The sequence below is a fragment of the Lolium rigidum genome, chromosome 2 (assembly GCF_022539505.1).
Source record: "Lolium rigidum isolate FL_2022 chromosome 2, APGP_CSIRO_Lrig_0.1, whole genome shotgun sequence".
Classification (NCBI taxonomy): Eukaryota; Viridiplantae; Streptophyta; class Magnoliopsida; order Poales; family Poaceae; genus Lolium; species Lolium rigidum.
Window position 1 is genome coordinate 77,485,390 of NC_061509.1, and position 24,099 is coordinate 77,509,488.

Sequence of the window (24,099 nt, forward strand, 5' to 3'; positions counted from 1 at the left end):
GTTGACCTTGCTCGCGTTTCATGACAAGGTCCGATGCGCTGCCATCGGCTCTTGATTTGTTAACTTATTCTAGCAATCGGCAAAATTGGTAAAAGGGCAAAATCAGTTGAGGAACTTCTTATTCGTTAATAAAGGGGTTTTTTTACAATGAAGAGCCGATTGCTCAAGAAAGGAAGAACAAAGGAAGAGCCGATTGCTCAGGAGCTACTAGTCCTACATTACTAATCCTCGCTGGCCTCGTCGTCGGCATCGTAGCTGCCGTCGGCGCTGCTTCCGGAGAGTTCCTCGTCGCTGCTGCCCCAGCCCTCGGCCGGAGCCTCTTCTTCCTCGTCATCATCATCGTCCTCGCTGTCCGCCCAAGCGCGGAAGCGCTTCGCCGGCGGGTACCCAGCGGAGGAGGAGGAATCATCCTCCTCCTCTTCTTCTTCTTCCTCTACTTCTTCTTCCTCCTCCTCCTCGTCGGAGGAGGTGGGGTTCGCCCAGGAGTGGAGGTCGTCTTCGCTCTCGCTCTTCAGCTCCCCTTCGATGAGGAACTCGAGGTCGTCCTCCCCATCGGTCAGAGGTAAGTCACCATCTGACCCGACGAGTGCTTCGGGTGGGCCATCTGGCACGTGGTCAAAGTTCCACTCCTGCTCGCTCGAGGAGGAAGATTGGAAAGAGAGGCCTGAGGAGATGGAAGAAGAGGAAGACATTGCTACAGGGGAAGAGGATTTTTTAGGTGCCGATGGCCGGGATAGAGCAAGAGGATGAAGTGGCGAACCGTTCGGCACGGTTAAATAAAGGGGATATAGTGGAGATTTAATGCCATTACGGTTTCCGAGGAAGTGATGTTAAAGCTATCAAATCGCGCATAGAAGTCGAGAAGGCAAAACATCATGATGAATGATACTGCAGCGGTTCTGCTCTGCCACGACATGACCCGACGAAGGAAAAATAGAGTGATTTTGGAATTGTCATTTCCAAAACCAGGGGGGCATGTGTTATCACCAGAATTTGACCGGATCAGGGGTGGGCCGCGATTGGAGATGGGCTTGAAGAATATACATGGAAGGAATACATGAATCGGCCTTATATGCAAAGTTTGGGCTAGTTTGCCCGTGTATCTGTAATATAGTAGGATATGTGTCGGTTAGATAGAGTTTGGGCTCATGCCCGGTTGGGATTATTCCCATGTTAGAAAGTCTACGGACTATAAATATGTATCTAGGGTTTATGAAATAAACAACAATCACGTTCACCACAAACCAATCTAGGCGCATCGCCAACTCCCTTGTCTCGAGGGTTTCTTCCGGGTAAGCATCATGCTGCCTAGATCGCATCTTGCGATCTAGGCAAGACACGTTTATTCGCTATTCATGCGTTGCTCGTACTGAAGCCTTGTTGATGGCGAGCAACGTAGTTATCATAGATGTTTTAGGGTTGGCATTGTTTCATCGTATCATATGCTTTCGTCCATGCAACCCTTAGACATCTAGCCGCACTTACACCTATCTTGGGTGTAAGGGCGGCACCCCGCTTGATCATTATTTAGTAGATCCGATCTGTCATGATTGCTCCTTGTTCTTCAAGGATTAGTTTAATATCTCGCATAGTTAGGCCTTACAAACGGGTTGAAGGATCCAAGTGGCGCGTAGGGTGTAGTTTGCTAGCCCTAGACAGGATGTTCCGAGGATCAACTTCGTGTTGGTTTTTAGGCCTTGTCTAGGGTCGGTTTACGATCACCGTGCGTGGCCGCCAGGCTCAATCACGAGTAGGATGTTCCGATTATGCGGTGAAAACTCTAAATCGTAGTAGGTCGTTTTAGCTTTATTTTGATCAAGCAGGACTACCATCTGATCGTACACCTCGTACGGATCATGGGTGGATCGGCTCCTTGAGCCGATTCATAGGACAACCTGAGAGCCGATCGAGGCTCGTATTTAATGTTTACGTGTATGCCATGCAGGAAACTAAGCGAGGCATATCCAACACCTTCCTGACCAGGTATAGGTCAGGTGGCACGCCCTTGCACCAGCATCGGACGTGCGTGCCGAGTCTTTGCAGGCCGTCGCTCGGAGGGACCAGGGCCAGCCGCAGTCCTGGGAGCCTCACGACTCTACAGTGTTGCCCGTCGCTGCTCGCCGGTGGGTTTCTGACCGCAACATGTTCTGGCACGCCCGGTGGGACCATCTTCGACATCAACTGCATCGCCATCTACATCTGAGATGGCGGAAGGCACTCCAGTCATGTACGAGGACCTGACCGAGGAGCTCAAGAAGAAGTATGACGAGATCAAAGCAGTCCTCGAAGCCGACCTCATCGGCTCTTTTCACAGAACCCGCTCACATGGCATCAGGTGGAAAGGGTTCTCACATGAAGGCGCGCTCGATGGAGTGGACCTGTCCGCCCCGTCAGAAGAACGCACTGATGGCGTATAACTCACACGTTCGTTGGGAACCCCAAGAGGAAGGTATGATGCGCACAGCAGCAAGTTTTCCCTCAGAAAGAAACCAAGGTTTATCGAACCAGGAGGAGCCAAGAAGCACGTTGAAGGTTGATGGCGGCGGGATGTAGTGCGGCGCAACACCGCAGATTCCGGCGCCAACGTGGAACCCGCACAACACAACCAAAGTACTTTGCCCCAACGAAACAAGCTGAGGTTGTCAATCTCACCGGCTTGCTGTAACAAAGGATTAACCGTATTGTGTGGAAGATGATTGTTTGCAGAGAAAACAAGTAAAACAAGTATTGCAATGGATTTGTATTTCAAGTATAAAAGAATGGACCGGGGTCCACAGTTCACTAGAGGTGTCTCTCCCATAAGATAAAAGCATGTTGGGTTAACAAATTACAGTCGGGCAATTGACAAATAGAGAGGGCATAACAATGCACATACATGTCATGATAAGTATAATGAGATTTAATTGGGCATTACGACAAAGTACATAGACCGCCATCCAACTGCATCTATGCCTAAAAAGTCCACCTTCAGGTTATCGTCCGAACCCCTTCCAGCATTAAGTTGCAAAGCAACAGACAATTGCATTAAGTATGGTGCGTAATGTAATCAACAACTACATCCTCGGACATAGCGCCAATGTTTTATCCCTAGTGGCAACAGCACAACACAACCTTAGAACTTTCGTCACTCGTCCCAGGTGTCAATGCAGACATGAACCCACTATCGAGCATAAATACTCCCTCTTGGAGTTAAGAGCAAAAACTTGGCCAGAGCCTCTACTAATAACTGGAGAGCATGCAAGATCATAAACAACACACATGCAATAACTTGATAATTAACATAACATGGTATTCTCTATCCATCGGATCCCGACAAACACAACATAGAGTATTACGGATAGATGATCTTGATCATGTTAGGCAGCTCACAAGATCCAACAATGAAGCACAATGAGGAGAAGACAACCATCTAGCTACTCGCTATGGACCCATAGTCCAGGGGTGAACTACTCACTCATCACTCCGGAGGCGACCATGGCGGTGTAGAGTCCTCCGGGAGATGAATCCCCTCTCCGGCAGGGTGCCGAAGGAGATCTCCGTAATCCCCCGAGATGGGATTGGCGGCGGCGTCTCTCGGAAGGTTTTCCGTATCGTGGTTTTTCGCATCGTGGGTTTCGCGACGGAGGCTTTAAGTAGGCGGAAGGGCAACGTGGGGGCCACACGGGGGCCCCACACCACAGGTCGGCGCGGCCAAGGGCCGGGCCGCGCCGCCCTATGGTGGCAGCCCCTCGTGGCCCCACTTCGTATCCCTTTCGGTCTTCCTGGAAGGTTCGTGGCAAAATAGGACCCCGGGTCTTGATTTCGTCCAATTCCGAGAATATTTCGTTACTAGGATTTCTGAAACCAAAACAGCAGTAACAACAAGAATCGGCACTTCGGCATCTTGTTAATAGGTTAGTTCCGAAAATGCACGAATATGACATAAAGTGTGCATAAAACATGTAGGTATCATCAACAATATGGCATGGAACATAAGAAATTATCGATACGTCGGAGGCGTATCAGCATCCCCAAGTTTAGTTCTCGCTCGTCCCGAGCAGGTAAAACGATAACTAAGATAATTTCTGAAGTGATATGCCATCATAACCTTGATCATACTATTTGTAAACATATGTAATGAATGCAGCGATCAAAATAATGGTAATGACATGAGTAAACAAGTGAATCATAAAGCAAAGACTTTTCATGAATAGTACTTCAAGACAAGCATCAATAAGTCTTGCATAAGAGTTAACTCATAAAGCAATAAATCAAAGTAAAGGTATTGAAGCAACACAAAGGAAGATTAAGTTTCAGCGGTTGCTTTCAACTTGTAACATGTATATCTCATGGATAATTGTCAACATAGAGTAATATAACAAGTACAATATGCAAGTATGTAGGAATCAATGCACAGTTCACACAAGTGTTTGCTTCTTGAGGTGGAGAGAGATAGGTGAACTGACTCAACATAAAAGTAAAAAAATGGTCCTTCAAAGAGGAAAGCATCGATTGCTATATTTGTGCTAGAGCTTTTATTTTGAAAACATGAAACAATTTTGTCAACGGTAGTAATAAAGCATATGAGTTATGTAAATTATATCTTACAAGTTGCAAGCCTCATGCATAGTATACTAATAGTGCCCGCACCTTGTCCTAATTAGCTTGGACTATCGGATCTTTGCTATGCACATGTTTTAACCAAGTGTCACAATGGGGTACCTCCATGCCGCCTGTACAAAGGTCTAAGGAGAAAGCTCGCATTTTGGATTTCTCGCTTTTGATTATTCTCAACTTAGACATCCATACCGGGACAACATGGACAACGGATAATGGACTCCTCTTTAATGCATAAGCATGTGGCAACAATTATTATTCTCATATGAGATTGAGGATGTGTGTCCAAAACTCGAAACTTCCACCATGAATCATGGCTTTAGTTAGCGGCCCAATGTTCTTCTCTAACAATATGCATGCTCCAACCATTAAGGTGATAGATCTCTCTTACTTCGTACAAGACGGACATGCATAGCAACTCACATGATATTCAACAAAGAATAGTTGATGGCGTCCCAGAAACATGGTTATCGCACAACAAGCAACTTAATAGGAGATAAAGTGCATAAGTACATATTCAATACCACAATAGTTTTTAAGCTATTTGTCCCATGAGCTATATATTGCAAAGGTGAATGATGGAATTTTAAAGGTAGCACTCAAGCAATTTACTTTGGAATGGCGGATAAATACCATGTAGTAGGTAGGTATGGTGGACACAAATGGCATAGTGGTTGGCTCAAGAATTTTGGATGCATGAGAAGTATTCCCTCTCGATACAAGGTTTAGGCTAGCAAGGTTATTTGAAACAAACACAAGGATGAACGGTACAGACAAAACTCACATAAAAGACATATTGAAAACATTATAAGACTCTACACCGTCTTCCTTGTTGTTCAAAACTCAATACTAGATATTATCTAGACTCTAGAGAAACCAAATATGCAAACCAAATTAGCAAGCTCTAAGTGTTTCTTCATTAATGGGTGCAAAGTATATGATGCAAGAGCTTAAACATGAGCACAACAATTGCCAAGCATCAAATTATTCAAGACATTTTAGAATTACTACATGTAGTATTTTCCAATTCCAACCATATAACAATTTAACGAAGAAGAAACTTCGCCATGAACACTAAAAGATAAAGCGAAGAACACATGTGTTCATATGAACCAGCGGAGCGTGTCTCTCTCCCACACAAGCATTTATTAAAACAAAAACAAAAAACAAAAGCACATAGACGCTCCAAGTAAAGTACATAAGATGTGACGGAATAAAAATATAGTTTCAGGGGAGGAACCTGATAATGTTGTCGATGAAGAAGGGGATGCCTTGGGCATCCCCAAGCTTAGACGCTTGAGTCTTCTTAGAATATGCAGGGGTGAACCACCGGGGCATCCCCAAGCTTAGAGCTTTCACTCTCCTTGATCATATTGCATCATACTCCTCTCTTGATCCTTGAAAACTTCCTCCACACCAAACTCGAAACAACTCATTAGAGGGTTAGTGCACAATAAAAATTCACATGTTCAGAGGTGACACAATCATTGTTAACACTTCTGAACATTGCATAAAGCTACTGGACATTAATGGATCAAAGAAATTCATCCAACATAGCAAAAGAGGCAATGCGAAATAAAAGGCAGAATCTGTCAAAACCAGAACAGTCCGTAAAGATGGATTTTATTAAGCCACCAGACTTGCTCAAATGAAAATGCTCAAATTGAATGAAAGTTGTGTACATATCTGAGGATCACTCACGTAAATTGGCTTAATTTTCTGAGTTACCTACAGAGAATTAGACCCAGATTCGTGACAGCAAAGAAATCTGTTTCTGCGCAGTAATCCAAATCTAGTATTTACTTTACTATCAAAGACTTTACTTGGCACAACAAAACATAAAACTAAGATAAGGAGGGTTGCTACAGTAGTAAACAACTTCCAAGACTCAAATATAAAACAAAAATACTGTAGTAAAATAACACATGGGTTATCTCCCAAGAAGTTCTTTCTTTATAGCCATTAAGATGGGCTCAGCAGTTTTAATGATGCACTCGCAAGAAATAGTATTTGAAGCAAAAGAGAGCATCAAAAGGAAAATTCAAAACACATTTAAGCCTAACATGCTTCCTATGCATAGGAATCTTGTAAATAAACAAGTTCATGAAGAGCAAAGTAACAAGCATAGGAAGATAAAACAAGTGTAGCTTCAAAAATTTCAGCACATAGAGAGGTGTTTTAGTAACATGAAAATTTCTACAACCATATTTTCCTCTCTCATAATAATTTTCAGTAGCATCATGAGCAAACTCAACAATGTAACTATCACATAAAGCATTCTTATCATGAGTCTAATGCATAAAATTATCACTCTCCACGTAAGCATAATCAATTTTATTAGTTGTAGTGGGAGCAAATTCAACAAAGTGGCTATCATCATATATAGGAGGCATATTGTAATCATAAAAGAAAATTTTCTCCTCAATGCTTGGGGGACTAAAAAGATCATGCTCATCAGAGCCAGCTTCCCCAAGCTTAGAATTTTCCATAGCATTAGCAACAATGGTGTTCAAAGCATCCATAGTAATAACATTCCCATTAGCATGCATATAAAGTTCCATGGGTTTTTTAATTCTCTCTTCAAACACATCATGTCCTAATTCAAGATAAAGTTCATAAAGATCCCTCATATTTTTGTTGTTTTCCATTATGCTTAACTAGTGAAATAAAAACATGCATGATATTAAGTAAAGTAAAACAAGTAACTAATTTTTTTGTGTTTTTGATATAGCAAACATGATAGTAAATAAAGTAAAGCTAGCAACTAATTTTTTTGTGTTTTGATATAATGCAGCAAACAAAGTAGTAAATAAAATAAAGCAAGACAAAAACAAAGTAAAGAGGTTGGGAAGTGGAGACTCCCTTGCAGCGTGTCTTGATCTCCCGACAACGGCGCCGTAAAAAGAGCTGACGCGTAGTTGACGTGGGAGTTAGAAATCTTTGTGGTGTAGCTTTTCTTCAGCTCCCCGGCAACGGCGCCAGAAAAAGAGCTTGATGGCGTGTAACTCACACGTTCGTTGGGAACCCCAAGAGGAAGGTATGATGCGCACAGCAGCAAGTTTTCCCTCAGAAAGAAACCAAGGTTTATCGAACCAGGAGGAGCCAAGAAGCACGTTGAAGGTTGATGGCGGCGGGATGTAGTGCGGCGCAACACCGGAGATTCCGCGCCAACGTGGAACCCGCACAACACAACCAAAGTACTTTGCCCCAACGAAACAGTTGAGGTTGTCAATCTCACCGGCTTGCCGTAACAAAGGATTAACCGTATTGTGTGGAAGATGATTGTTTGCAGAGAAAACAAGTAAAACAAGTATTGCAACGGATTTGTATTTCAGTATAAAAGAATGGACCGGGGTCCACAGCTCACTAGAGGTGTCTCTCCCATAAGATAAAAGCATGTTGGGTGAACAAATTACAGTCGGGCAATTGAAAAATAGAGAGGGCATAACAATGCACATACATGTCATGATAAGTATAGTGAGATTTAATTGGGCATTACGACAAAGTACATAGACCGCCATCCAACCGCATCTATGCCTAAAAAGTCCACCTTCAGTGTTATCGTCCGAACCCTTCCAAGTATTAAGTTGCAAAGCAACGAGACAATTGCATTAAGTATGGTGCGTAATGTAATCAACAACTACATCCTCGGACATAGCGCCAATGTTTTATCCCTAGTGGCAACAGCACAACACAAAGAAAGGATGATGAGAAAGTGCACTCTCTGGCCTCCTGGGATATGGTATGCAAACCAAAGAATAAAGGAGGCTTAGGTATCATTAATCTAAAGATTCAGAACAAGTGCCTCATGATGAAGCAGCTCCATAAATTCTATAATAATGTGGATCTTCCTTGGGTCAAACTAATAAGGAACTCATACTATTATAAAGAAGCACCACATGCTGTCACTGTTTGTGGTTCATTTTGGTGGAGGAACATTATGAAAATGTTTGAATTATACAGGCATTTGACAAATTGCAAGATTGGGTCTGGAGAGACTATTCTTTTCTGGTCAGATAATTGGAATGATGGGGTACTACAAGATATTTTTCCCAGACTATTTTCTTTTGCAAGAGACACATACATTTCAGTCAAAGAGGCATTGCAAATTATTGATCCCGCACAGTGCTTTTCATCCGCCTATTTCTGCCGAGGCTGCTATTGAATTAAGAACACTTCAACATATGTTAGCAGGTGTAGTTACCTCGCATCGGGATGATCAATGGCTTATTACAAGCAATAAATCAGGAGCCTTTGTTCCAAGTCAAGTATACAGATTGAGTTTTCAACATATCAATTCACATTTTCCATCGCAATGGATATGGAAAAGCAAGTGTACATCTAAGCACAAATTCTTTGCTTGGCTTATATTACATGATCGAATCAACACCAAGGATATGTTAAGGAGAAGACATTGGCAAGTTACATCTGATCATAATTGTGTCTTATGCTTTGCTGGTGCTCTGGAAGATTGGTCCCATTTATTCTTTGAATGCTCTTTTAGTGTCAGAGTTTGGATATACTTACAAATCAATTGGGCATCAGGTTCTGGACCAGAAATGTTGAAAAATACGAAGAAACGTTTTAAGGGTCCCTGTTTTGTGGAGATTATTATTTTGGCTTGCTGGAATATATGGAAACAGAGGAATAATAAGATTTTCAAGGATATACAACCAACCTTTAGAAGTTGGAAGGAGGGTTTCTTTTCTGATATTACTCTACTTAAGTATAGAGTAAAAGAGAGTACTGTTCCCATCTTGTCATCATGGATTGACAATTTGTTGTAAATAGTTAGAGTCTAGTTGTGTTCTTTTTGTAAATATTGTACATACTTCTGCTTTGAGTAATAAAAGGCTGTGGGGGGCTCCCCTGCAGTAGTTAGTTTCAAAAAAAAAAACAGCACAACACAACCTTAGAACTTTTTGTCACTGTCCCAGGTGTCAATGCAGGCATGAACCCACAATCGAGCATAAATACTCCCTCTTGGAGTTAAGAGCAAAAATTTGGCCAGAGCCTCTACTAATAACGGAGAGCATGCAAGATCATAAACAACACATATGCAATAACTTGATAATTAACATAACATGGTATTCTCTATCCATCGGATCCCGACAAACACAACATAGAGTATTACGGATAGATGATCTTGATCATGTTAGGCAGCTCACAAGATCCAACAATGAAGCACAATGAGGAGAAGACAACCATCTAGCTACCGCTATGGACCCATAGTCCAGGGGTGAACTACTCACTCATCACTCCGGAGGCGACCATGGCAGTGTAGAGTCCTCCGGGAGATGAATCCCCTCTCCGGCAGGGTGCCGGAGGAGATCTCCAGAATCCCCCGAGATGGGATTGGCGGCGGCGGCGTCTCTGGAAGGTTTTCCGTATCGTGGTTTTTCGCATCAGGGGTTTCGCGATGGAGGCTTTAAGTAGGCGGAAGGGCAACGTGGGGGGCCACACGGGGGCCCCACACCAGAGGTCGGCGCGGCCAAGGGCTGGGCCGCGCCGCCTATGGTGGCAGCCCCTCGTGGCCCCACTTCGTATCCCTTTCGGTCTTCTCGGAAGGTTCGTGGCAAAATAGGACCCCGGGTCTTGATTTCGTCCAATTCCGAGAATATTTCGTTACTAGGATTTCTGAAACCAAAAACAGCGAGAAAACAAGAACTCGGCACTTCGGCATCTTGTTAATAGGTTAGTTCCAGAAAATGCACGAATATGACATAAAGTGTGCATAAAACATGTAGGTATCATCAATAATATGGCATGGAACATAAGAAATTATCGATACGTCGGAGGCGTATCACGCACCAGGTCTCTACGTCAGGATATTAACTTCATGGTAGCTCATTCGCTGCACCGCCATTCTGAGAGCCTGGTGAACACTTTGGAGCGTGTCGCTCTTCGCGTGATCCAGGAAATCATGAGGCATCAGTACTCTCCGTCGGACCAGCTCTGGGGACTCATCAAGGAGAGATGCCACTCCAGCCCCGTCCACCGCTGCCATTCGCGTTGGCGAGCACCCGAAGTGCCGAATTCACCGGCATACGTCGTCTACAAGATCGGTGGTGACCCTAGTGACTACCAGTTCTTGCATGGGGCGCCTAAGGAGATCCCTCACGGATACACGTGCACATACGTGCCAGACTGCAGGAACTGGGCACTCACGAACCAGGCTGCAACAGCAGGGACTTCTGGAACAGCAGGAGGAACTTCGGGAACAGATCTTGAGAAGCAGACGTGGCTAGCTAAGTATGCCACTCCGATAAACCTCCAGAGCTCAGCTCTTGCAGTTGGCTCAGAGCTGGAAAAGCAAGCATGGCTTCCGAGGCTGGCATTGCCGATCTAGCACAAGTACGACAGAAGCGCGGAGAAATAGTGTCAGAATATGTCCAGCGCTTCAGGACCGTTAGGAACCGATGCTATTCGGCTCATGTGACTCGAAAAATAAGCGGCCGAGTTGGCGGTGGTGGGTCTCGCATCACCGATCAAGGACGTGGCCTCCCAAGCGGACTACCCTTCACCGGCGCACATGGTGCGAAGCCGTCGCATATGAACAGCCGCCACCCGGATGTATACCAGGATAAATTCAAGCGTGCGGTGGTCCCGGTTGAGGCAGATGAAGATGAAGGCTCGCGGGAGATCAAGAGGTAGCAAGTGGCTGAATGGACTCGGGGCAAGCCCCGTGTCCTCGTAAGTGGGTTAAGCCACAAGGTCCTCCAAGAGGGTTTGACTTCGATGTCACCAAGGCCGAGCAAATTTTCGACCTCTTACTTAAGGAGAAGCAGACTAAGGTTACCCGAAGGCCACAAGATCCCCACGGTGCAGGAGCTGAACGGAAAGCCATACCGCAAGTGGCATAACACGTTCACCCATGCCACCAACGACCTGCAGGGTGTGGCGTCGGCAGGTCCAAATGGCGATAGAACAAGGGCGTCTAATTTTCAGCCGCACGCCATGAAGGTCGACACACACCCCTTCCCCGCCGTTAACATGGTGGAGTACACTTACCCCGGGAGGGTGCCAGCCAGATTCTCGTTCAAGCATCAACATGGTAGGACCTGGGCACCACTCTGGTAAGGACGGAGACGAGGGCAGCTGCTCTCATAGCAAGGACACAGAGGAAGCCGTTCCACGCGATCGGCTCCGTCACGATGGCAAGCGCTACATCACAGAGGGAGAAGTGAGGAATGTAAGATACCAGCGACCTCTCTCTGATCACCTCCTCAATAAGTATGTGAGTCAATACGACCAACGCCGACGATACAACGACGATGATGAAAGAGATCGTCTGGCTATGGACGCCAGGAGACACCGTCGGCATGATCGCGACGAGGAGAGATATGAGCGCCACGCCAAGGAAAAGTCGAGAGAGCAAGACGACGTGGATAGGCACTCGGGACTGCCCCTTCTTCGTACAACGCCGGGATTCGGGAATGAGCCGATTGCCTACAATCGGCAACCGCCCGTAATGTAGACGAAGAAGAAGGATGTAGCTAACGTGTCCATGTTCAAACGTCTAGGGCCTCTCCCGCCTCGGAACAAGCACGCTGAGTCCTCTCGGGTAGAAGATCTCGAGGAACTAGAAGACGATGATGAAGAAGAAGATAAGTACCACCGGCCAAGGTGGTGCCCCGATGGACTCAGCCGTTCCCAAAAGCGTAGGGTTCAGCCGACTACGTGGTTTGGAGGAAACCGAAAGGTTATACCCGCACACGTTAAGGAAGGCGCGGCCTGATCCGGCCGCGAAAATTCAGCGAACCCTGGACGAAGAAGGTCGGCCACAAAGGAAAGAGTGGCGCCCTGCACAAAAGAGAGCCGATGATGAGACATCGGCCGGCACAAACATGGTGTTCATCCCGCCGACGGAGTTTAGTGCTCCAGGATTAGACGAAGCACCCGTGGCACAACTTGATCGCGGCCCACGGCCGATTATCTTTGAGAAGCCACGAGAAAGAAGCTACAGACACCTGAAGGCCTTGTACTTGCGAGGCTATATCAATGGGCAGCCTGTCAACAAGATGCTGGTGGACACCGGAACGGCAGTCAACATTATGTCATACTCCATTCTACGTCGGTTGGGACGCTCTAGCTCGGATCTGATCAAGACCAATGTGACACTGAGCGATTTCAACGGCCAAGCATCTGACGCACAAGGTGTTCTGAACGTGGATCTGACCGTAGGAAGGAAAACCATCCCTACGACGTTCTTTATTGTCGATAGCAAGAGCACCTATGCTGTCCTGCTAGGAAGAGATTGGATCCACGCCAACCGTTGCATTCCGTCCACAATGCACCAATGCTTAATACAAGTGGGATGGAGATGAAGTAGAGGTCGTCCACGCAGATGATTCAGCCGAGATTTCAACGGCCGGCATGAACGTTTGGGAGACATCGTGCCAAGAGCCACTCTCGAGCATCAATTTGGACGACCGCGAGCGCATCGACGTGACGAAGGACGGGGTTAGGCTGGTTTTATCCACCGGCCTGACCGTGTAACAAGAGCAACATCTATGAACAAACGTGGCGATGTCGATCCGTGTGATCGGCCCCGAAGATCTATGGAGGAACATTATAAACCTTCATTGAGCGATTCAATCAACATGGAGGCCGATTCCAGCAATCGGCCAAAATAATCCTCACCATACGTTCTGCTTGTGTTTAACATCGATCTAATGGGCAGCGGTTTTACGTCGGCTGATGAGCTGGAAGAAGACAACAGTGGTCCTAACAGAGCCGACGTCCAAATGCAGTGCCTTGGCTAACCACAGAGCCGATATCCGCAGTTACCTGGCAGATTCGGCTCGAGGGGCACATAACCAGATGAACATGTGCGATACATGTGCAGTGAAATATTGGGGGCCGATAGAAAAATCGGCCAGTAAAAAAAATTCTCACGATGTACAGCCGATGCACGGACATCGACTTTAGAGCTAAGGAGCAAAGCCGATGCACAGCCATCGACTCTAGTACAAATTATTTCTTCGAGGGCCTCTAACTCTGTGCACAAGGTTGCCAGTTCAGCAGTGCTGTCAGAAGTGTTTTGATGTACAAGGTAGCCTTCTGCTCATCAAGACGTCGGTGGTCATCTGCAACATCGGCTTTCAACGGAAGAAAGGTGTTCGGCTTTGGCTGGCTCTGCATGGTGGTTTTTTCCGATTTGCTCAAGCTCGGGTCCATTGGTCTGAATCGTGTGTCCTCACCACCGTTTTCGCCTTGATTGAGGCTCGGGGGCAACTGACCTGGCAGATGATCTGCTTTTAGAAGCCGATTAGGGTGTCATCGGCTGACCCTGCATCATAGCCTTCTTCGAGGCGATGAGTTGTTGCAAAAGAAGACCACCAGAGCTGCTGAAAGGAGCCTGAAAGGGAAGCCGTCACCATCTACAGGGTCAGAGCCGTTTCTGTTGCTGCAGAAAAATGGAGCAGGGCGCTATGTGCGGACAGCAAGGAGCGGTTAAGGATCCCCTTCAGGCCGGAGCCTCTTCTTCCTCGTCATCATCATCATCCTCGCTGTCCGCCCAAGCGCGGAAGCGCTTCGCCGGCGGGTACCCAGCGGAGGAGGAGTAATCATCCTCCTCCTCTTCTTCTTCTTCCTCTACTTCTTCTTCCTCCTCCTCCTCGTCGGAGGAGGTGGGGTTCGCCCAGGAGTGGAGGTCGTCTTCGCTTTCGCTCTTCAGCTCCCCTTCGATGAGGAACTCCAGGTCGTCCTCCCCATCGGTCAGAGGTAAGTCACCATCTGACCCGACGAGTGCTTCGGGTGGGCCATCTGGCACGTGGTCAAAGTTCCACTCCTGCTCGCTCGAGGAGGAAGATTGGAAAGAGAGGCCTGAGGAGATGGAGGAAGAGGAAGACATTGCTACATGGGAAGAGGGTTTTTTAGGTGCCGATGGCCGGGATAGAGCAAGAGGATGAAGTGGCGAACCGTTCGGCACGGTTAAATAAAGGTGCCATTACGGTTTCCGAGGAAGTGATGTTAAAGCTATCAAATCGCGCATAGAAGTCGAGAAGGCAAAACATCATGATGAAGGATACTGCAGCGGTTCTGCTCTGCCACGACATGACCCGACGAAGGAAAAATAGAGTGATTTTGGAATTGTCATTTCCAAAACCAGGGGGGCATGTGTTATCACCAGAGTTTGACCGGATCAGAGGTGGGCCGCGATTGAAGATGGGCTTGAAGAATATACATGGAAGAAATACATGAATCGGCCTTATATGCAAAGTTTGGGCTAGTTTGCCCGTGTATCTGTAATATAGTAGGATACGTGTCGGTTAGATAGAGTTTGGGCTCGTGCCCGGTTGGGATTATTCCCATGTTAGAAAGTCTACGGACTATAAATATGTATCTAGGGTTTATGAAATAAACAACAATCACGTTCACCACAAACCAATCTAGGCGCATCGCCAACTCCCTTGTCTCGAGGGTTTCTTCCGGTAAGCATCATGCTGCCTAGATCGCATCTTGCGATCTAGGCAGTACACGTTTATTCGCTGTTCATGCGTTGCTCGTACTGAAGCCTTGTTGATGGCGAGCAACGTAGTTATCATAGATGTTTTAGGGTTGGCATTGTTTCATCGTATCATATGCTTTCGTCCATGCAACCCTTAGACATCTAGCCGCCCTTACACCTATCTTGGGTGTAAGGGCGGCACCCCGCTTGATCATTATTTAGTAGATCCGATCCGTCATGATTGCTCCTTGTTCTTCAAGGATTAGTTTAATATCTCGCATAGTTAGGCCTTACAAACGGGTTGAAGGATCCAGTGGCGCGTAGGGTGTAGTTTGCTAGCCCTAGACAGGATGTTCCGAGGATCAACTTCGTGTTGGTTTTTAGGCCTTGTCTAGGGTCGGTTTACGATCACCGTGCGTGGCCGCCAGGCTCAATCACGAGTAGGATGTTCCGATTATGCGGTGAAAGCCCTAAATCGTAGTAGGTCGTTTTAGCTTTATTTTGATCAAGCAGGACCACCATCTGATCGTACACCTTGTACGGATCATGGGTGGATCGGCTCCTTGAGCCGATTCACATGACAACCTGAGAGCCGATCGAGGCTCGTATTTAATGTTTACGTGTATGCCATGCAGGAAACTAAGCGAGGCACATCCAACACCTTCCTGACCAGGTATAGGTCAGGTGGCACGCCCTTGCACCAGCATCGGACGTGCGTGCCGAGTCTTTGCGGGCCTTCGCTCGGAGGGACCAGGGCCAGCCGCAGTCTTGGGAGCCTCCCGGCTCTACAGTGTTGCCCGTCGCTGCTCGCCGGTGGGTTTCTGACCGCAACACATTCTTGAAGAATATACATGGAAGGAATATATGAATCGGCCTTATATGCAAAGTTTGGGCTAATTTGCCCGTGTATCTGTAACATAGTAGGATACGTGTCGATTAGATAGAGTTTGGCTCGTACCCGGTTGGGATTATTCCCACATTAGAGAGTCTACGGACTATAAATATGTATCTAGGGTTTATGAAATAAACAACAATCACGTTCACCACAAACCAATCTAGGCGCATCGCCAACTCCCTTGTCTCGAGGGTTTCTTCCGGTAAGCATCATGCTGCCTAGATCGCATCTTGCGATCTAGGCGAGTACACGTTTATTCGCTGTTCATGCGTTGCTCGTACTGAAGCCTTGTTGATGGCGAGCAACGTAGTTATCATAGATGTTTTAGGGTTGGCATTGTTTCATCGTATCATATGCTTTCGTCCATGCGACCCTTAGACATCTAGCCGCCCTTACACCTATCTTGGGTGTAAGGGTGGCACCCCGCTTGATCATTATTTAGTAGATCCGATCCGTCATGATTGCTCCTTGTTCTTCAAGGATTAGTTTAATATCTGCATAGTTAGGCCTTACAAACGGGTTGAAGGATCCAGTGGCGCGTAGGGTGTAGTTTGCTAGCCCTAGACAGGATGTTCCGAGGATCAACTTCGTGTTGGTTTTTAGGCCTTGTCTAGGGTCGGTTTACGATCACCGTGCGTGGCCGCCGTGCTCAATCACGAGTAGGATGTTCCGATTATGCGGTGAAAACCCTAAATCGTAGTAGGTCGTTTTAGCTTTATTTTGATCAAGCAGGACCACCATCCGATCGTACACCTCGTACGGATCATGGGTGGATCGGCTCCTTGAGCCGATTCACAGGACAACCTCGAGAGCCGATCGAGGCTCGTATTTAATGTTTACGTGTATGCCATGCGAGAAACTAAGCGAGGCATATCCAACACCTTGCCGACTGAGGTATAGGTTGGGTGGCACGCCCTTGCACCAAGATCGGACGTGCGTGCCGAGTCTTTGCGGGCCGTCGCTCGGAGGGACCAGGGCCAGCCGCAGTCCTGGGAGCCTCCCGGCTCTACAGTGTTGCCCGTCGCTGCTCGCCGGTGGGTTTCTGACCGCAACACTTACTCTCTTCATGTCCATCTTTTCAAGGATACTAACAAAATTGGTATAAGAACCAAGCATCTTATATTTAATAAAGACTTTTCTAGCCTCTCTTGCTATACTACCAAATTCTCTAAGAAGGGTTTCTAAAACAAAATCTTTCTTTTCCCCTTCTTCCATATCACCGAGTGTAAGAAACATGTGTTGGATTATAGGATTGAGATTAACAAATTTAGTTTCCAACATGCGAACTAAAGCAAGCAAGCAGCAATTTCATAATTAGGAGCAAGTTCTACCAAGTGTCTATCTTCAAAATCTTCAACGGTACTAACATAATTGAAAAATTCTTCTATATTATTTCTCCCAACTATGGACCCACGTCCTACCGGTATGTCTTTTGTGGTAAAATTAAAAGGAAATATGATGAATCAAGTAAAGTAAATGCAAGTAACTAATTTTTTTGTGTTTTTGATATAGAGTGCAAGACAGTAAATAAAGTAAAGCTACCAACTAATTTTTTTGTATTTTGATATAATGCAGCAAACAAGTAAGTAAATAAAATAAAGCAAGACAAAAACAAAGTAAAGAGATTGGATTGTGGAGACTCCCCTTGCAGCGTGTCTTGATCTCCCCAAGCAACGGCGCCGTAAAAGTAGCTTGATGCGTGCAGCTGACACACGTCCGTTGGGAACCCCAAGAGGAAGGTGTGATGCGATACAGTAGCAAGTTTTCCTCGTAAAGAAACCAAGGTTTATCGAACCAGGAGGAGCCAAGAAGCACGTTGAAGGTTGATGGTGGCGGAATGTAATGCGGCGCAACACCAGGGATTCCAGCGCCAACGTGGAACCCGCACAACACAACCAAAGTACTTTGCCCCAACGAAACAGATGAGGTTGTCAATCTCACCGGCTTGTCTGTAACAAAGGATTAACCGTATTGTGTGGAAGATGATTGTTTGCAGAAACACAAGAAACAAGTATTGCAAGTAGATTGTATGCGATGTAAAGAATAGGACCGGGGTCCACAGCTCACTAGAGGTGTCTCTCCCATAAGATAAAAGCATGTTGGGTGAACAAATTACAGCCGGCAATTGACAAATAGAGAGGGCATAACAATGCACATACATGACATGATAAATATAGTGAGATTTAATTTGGGCATTACGACAAAGTACATAGACCGCTATCCAACGATGCATCTATGCCTAAAAAGTCCACCTTCAGAGTTATCATCCGAACCCCTTCCAGCATTAAGTTGCAAAACAACAGACAATTGCATTAAGTATGGTGCGTAATGTAATCAATAACTACATTCCTTAGACATAGCATCAATGTTTTATCCCTTGTGGCAACAAGACATCCACAACCTTAGAACTTTCTCGTCACCGTCCTGCATTTAATGGAGGCATGAACCCACTATCGAGCATAAATACTCCCTCTTGGAGTTAAGAGCAAAAACTTGGCCAGAGCCTCTACTAATAACGGAGAGCATGCAAGATCATAAACAACACATAGGTAATAACTTGATAATTAACATAACATAGTATTCTCTATCCATCGGATCCCGACAAACACAAGCATATAGTATTACGGATAGATGATCTTGATCATGTTAGGCAGCTCACAAGATCCAACAATGAAGCACAATGAGGAGAAGACAACCATCTAGCTACTGCTATGGACCCATAGTCCAGGGGTGAACTACTCACTCATCACTCCGGAGGCGACCATGGCGGTGAAGAGTCCTCCGGGAGATGATTCCCCTCTCCGGCAGGGTGCCGGAGGTGATCTCCAGAATCCCCCGAGATGGGATTGGCGGCGGCGGCGTCTCTGGAAGGTTTTCCGTATCGTGGCTCTCGGCACCGGGGTTTCGCGACGGAGGCTTTAAGTAGGCGGAAGGGCAACGCAGGGGGCCACACGAGGGCCCCACACGCCAGGGCCGCGCGGCCAAGACCTAGGCCGCGCCGCCCTGTTGTGGCGGCGCCTCGTGGCCCCACTTTCTTTCCCCCTCGGTCTTCTGGAAGCTCCGTGCAAAAATAGGACCCTGGGCGTTGATTTCGTCCAATTCCGAGAATATTTCTTTACTAGGATTTCTGAAACCAAAAACAGCAGAAAACAACAACTGGCTCTTCGGCATCTCGTTAATAGGTTAGTGCCGTAAAATGCATAAATACGACATATAATGTGTATAAAACATGTAGATATCATCAATAATGTAGCATGGAACATAAGAAATTATCGATACGTCGGAGACGTATCATTGTGTTGTGCAGGTTCCACGTTGGCGCCGGAATCCCTGGTGTTGCGCCGCACTACACTCCGCCACCAACAACCTTCAACGTATTTCTTGGCTCCTACTGGTTCGATAACCTTGGTTTCTTACTGAGGGAAAACTTGCTGCTGTGCGCATCACACCTTCCTCTTGGGGTTCCCAACGGACGTGTCCACTACGCGCATCAATCGCCTCTGTGTTACTGTTACTGTTGTATTACTATTGCTCTCATATTACTGCCACATCACATTTCCTTGTCAACACGCCATCAAAGTAGTACCAACTATTTTCTGGCGCTGCATCATATTACCACTGCTTTCACATCACCCCGTTGCTAGTGCTTTTCCAGTGTGTAGCTGAATTGACAACTCCGCTGTCAAGGCTTATAAGTATTCTTTGGCTCCCCTTGTGTCGAATCAACAAATTTGGGTTTTACTTCTCTCGAAGACTGTTGCGATCCCCTATACTTGTGGGTCATCAGGGTTAGTCCAAAATGTGCTCACCTACCATGATCTTGCAAGGGTTTGTGCTATTCACAGTTGCAATGGACTGATTTAGGTTGTACTACGATGTGTGTAGGACTCTTTCTGCGATGACTTTAGCCAGGCGCTTGTGTGCGTTGGGGACTCTTAGATCCCTTCCCAAGTTTCCGATTCGCAGCCCACGTATGAGTCCAAGGTCATCCCTCTGCCAGTGTCTGACCTGGTGGCTCAGGTAGCGGTAGATGTGGCAGCTAGGCTGGCCACCTCTAAGAAGAACAAGAACCGCAGGGAAGTGGAGAGGGCCTTGAAGACCGGGCATGAAAGGAATGCCACCATGAAATGGCTTCCATTCATGTCCAGCTTCGTGTTGGAGAAGATGTGCGGCTTGATCCAGAGCGGAGTGAGAACTGACAAAGGCTTCAAGGAAGTCCATCTCAATACTGTGGCGAAGGGCCTAGCTGACCACTGTGGTGTGACCGTCTGCTCCACTCAGGTGTATACCTGAGGAAGTGGAGGCAGAGGTGGCTCACCATTAGCAGGCTCCGAGATCTTAGCGGTGCTCAGTGGTGCGAGGACACCAAATGGATCGTCCTTGAGGGTGAGCACTACTGCGGGCACGTCGCGGTGAGCACCTCACTAACTCGCGCTCCTCCTCACTAACTATCTTGATCAGCCACGAGTAGAACTAACATGATTGTCCCTTCGTGTCGTAGGATCACCCAAAGGACGCGGAGTTCCTGAATGTGCCCATCGCCAACTACGATGAGATGCACACCATCTTCTCCTTCGGCCTCGCCACCGGCAAGTACGCCATGGGATCCAGTGAGCCCCTGGGCTCGCCTGCACCACCTCCTGCACCTGAGGATGCTGACACCTAGTAGTCCGACATGGTCAATGATACGTCTCCAACGTATCTATAATTTCTGATGTTCCATGCTTGTTTTATGACAATACCTACATGATTTGTTCACACTTTATGATGATTTTATGCGTTTTCCGGAACTAACCTATTGACGACATGCCGAAGTGCCGCTTCCGTTTCTCGCTATTTTTGGTTTCAGAAATCCTAGTAAGGAAATATTCTCGGAATTGGACGAAATCAACGCCCAGTATCTTATAATTCCACGAAGCCTCCAGAACACCGGAGAGGGGCCAGAGGAGAGCTAGGTGGGCCCCACACATGTGGCCGGCGTGGCCCAAGGGGGGGGGGCGCACCCCCTGTTGTCTGGCTGCTCCGTAGCCCTTCCGACTCCGCCTCTTCGCCTATTTAAGCCTCCCTGACCTAAATCTTCGAGACGAATAAGCCACGGTACGAGAAGCCTTCCAGAGCTGCCGCCATCGCGAAGCCAAGATTTGGGGGACAGGAGTCTCTGTTCCGACACGCCGCCGGGACGGGGAAGTGCCCCCGGAAGGCATCTCCATCGACACCACCGCCATCTTCATCAACGCTGCTGTCTCCCATGAGGAGGGAGTAGTTCTCCATCGAGGCTAAGGGCTTTACCGGTAGCTATGTGGTTAATCTCTCTCCCATGTACTTCAATACAATGATCTCATGAGCTGCTTTACATGATTGAGATCCATATGATGAGCTTGTAATCTAGATGTCGTTATGCTATTCAAGTGGATTTTACTTATGTGATCTCCGGAGACTCCTTATCCCACGTGTGTAAAGGTGACAAGTGTGTGCACCGTGTGGGTCTCTTAGGCTATATTTCACGTAATACTTATTCACCGAGTTATGATTTGAGTTGGATGTCTCTATGAAATTGTGGTGTGTTAGTACCTCCTATGAATGCTCACAAGTGACGTCATGGGGTGTTTATTAGTACTTGGGAATACATCTTTAAGGTTTGCCTACATGATGAATGAGTGTTCGTTATCTTGCCAAAGAGTAATTCAGAATATCATAGTGAAGTGCTTATTTATATTGCTTTATGATTGCAATGTGCTTTATATCACTATTAATCTATGTGCTACTCTAGTGATGTTATTAAAGTAGTCTATTCCTCCTCCATGATGTACTGGTGACAGTGTGTGCATCATGTAGTACTTGGCGTAGTTTATGATTGTGATCTCTTGTAGATTATGAAGTTAACTATTACTATGATAGTATTGATGTGATCTATTCCCCCATTCATAGCTTGATGGTGACAGTGTGCATGCTATGTTAGTACTCGGTATAATTGCGTTGGTCTATCATGCACTCTAAGGTTATTTAAATATGAACATCGAATTTTGTGGAGCTTGTTAACTCTGGCATTGAGGTGCTCTTGTAGCCCTACACAATTAATGGTGTTCATCATCCAACAAGAGAGTGTATAGTGGTTTTATTATGTGATCAATGTTGAGAGTGTCCACTAGTGAAAGTATGATCCCTAGGCCTTGTTTCCAAATATCGCAATCATCGCTTATTTATCGTTTTACCGCATCTTTACTTCCCGCAATATTACTACCATCAACCGCACGCCGACGAAGCTATTTTCCGGCGCGTTACTACTCGCTCATATTCATTCATACCACTTGTATTTCACTATCTCTTCGTCGAACTAGTGCACCTATACATCCGACAAGTGTATTAGGTGTGTTGGGGACACAAGAGACTTCTTGTATCGTGATTGCAGTGGTTGCTTGAGAGGGATATCTTTGACCTCTTCCTCCCTGAGTTCGATAAACCTTGGGTGATTCACTTAAGGGAAACTTGCTGCTGTTCTACAAACCTCTGCTCTTGGAGGCCCAACACTATCTACAGGAATAGAAGCGTGCGTAGACATACGTCAACCTCGATGTTGACAAGCCCGCCGATGCGCCTGAGAAGCCGACCGCCGGCAAGAGGAAGAGAGGTGCCTTCGTGGACGACGAGCTGGTGGTCTTCATCAACATGACTGTTGCTAAGGAGTTCGCACAGGCCATCAGGGCAAACAAGCCCACGAACATGCACCATGGCCTGTACAATGCGGTCATGGACATGCTTGGCTTCACCGAGACCACAAGGCCCAGGGATCCAGCTTCGTCGGCATGATCGAGCCACACCGCGTCCTCTGGCTGAGGAACTACCTTGGCAAGTACCACAACAAGGTGTAGTGGTGCCCTTGAGGGTGTGGATCAGGGTTGCATGCATGGAGATAGTGATGATGATGATGATGATGATGTATATTCTGGCAGTAGTTAGGATGAAAAACATTTATCCCCCTTTTGTAAGTATGATGAGGTGGTATATACTAACCCCTCAGGTGATGGTGAACTTTGCGGTGTTAGGATGAGACACCCACTTTTGTTGTGGTGGTAGGAAGACACCACGGTAGTCTAGGAAAAACTTCTGATTGACTTTTGGAATGATATGCATTCCCCTGTTAGTTTCAGATTTCCTGTCAACACTTGTCTTGTTCTATTGCTCATTTCTGAATTGCTTCATTGTTGTCATTGCTAACTTCTTCTTTTGCTAAGCTAGTGGTATGTGGTGTTTTGCGGACGGGTTCGAGGAATCTACAGCTCATGGAGAGTCTATCAAGATCAGGTCAATGGCTACTCCAACAACAACTACCGAGGATATGCAACATTGGAGGAGGCACAACAAGAGTACATGAGCTTCCTGGAAGAGGAGCTGCAGTAAGATCATGCCATCGATGAGGCAGTGCCTGACAAGGGATTAACTTATCAATGCCTACGTATTGTAGACTAGGGTTTTAGTCGGAAGTAGAGGGCAAGTAGATCTCGAAGGTTTCAGCCGAAAAGTACTCGACGATTATGAAAACTAGGGTTGCGTGAAACAATGAGTCGATCCTTTCTTTGTCCCTCGACTCTCCCTTATATAGGAGGCGGAGCCGAGGATTCGTAATACACTAAGTTACGTAGTCCGGGAGGGTTTCTAACCCGTCCCGTAAAATTACAAGTCTATATTTCCTAATACAACTCTAACTTTCCTTGGTACTAATCTGGGCTTCCAAACTTCATAATCTTCGACTCGTGGGCCTTCAGTAAACCACGGGTACCATCTTTGGCAGGCCCATTGGGGATGCCTATATCAGTGCCATTAGCACAGCTGCCGCCGGAGGAAGTACATGCTCTACAAGGAGCATCGCCGGAGGTACGTCCCTGCCGGGTGAAAGATTACATCATCGCCTTCCTCATCGTGGTGATCGTCAGGATCTTGTTCTTCTGAGTGGTCTCTGATCGTATGTAAGATGCCATGGCATGGTAATCTCACCCTATTTAAATTGTGGTAAGGATACGGACTTGTGATTTGAGCAACCAAATAACACATTCCTGTTTTCCTGCGTGCAAGATGGGCTGAAAACGGGCAACCAAACGATGGGGCCTGGGTTCCTTCTCCGGCGCACAAAAGGGTTCGCAGGCTACCAAACGACCGG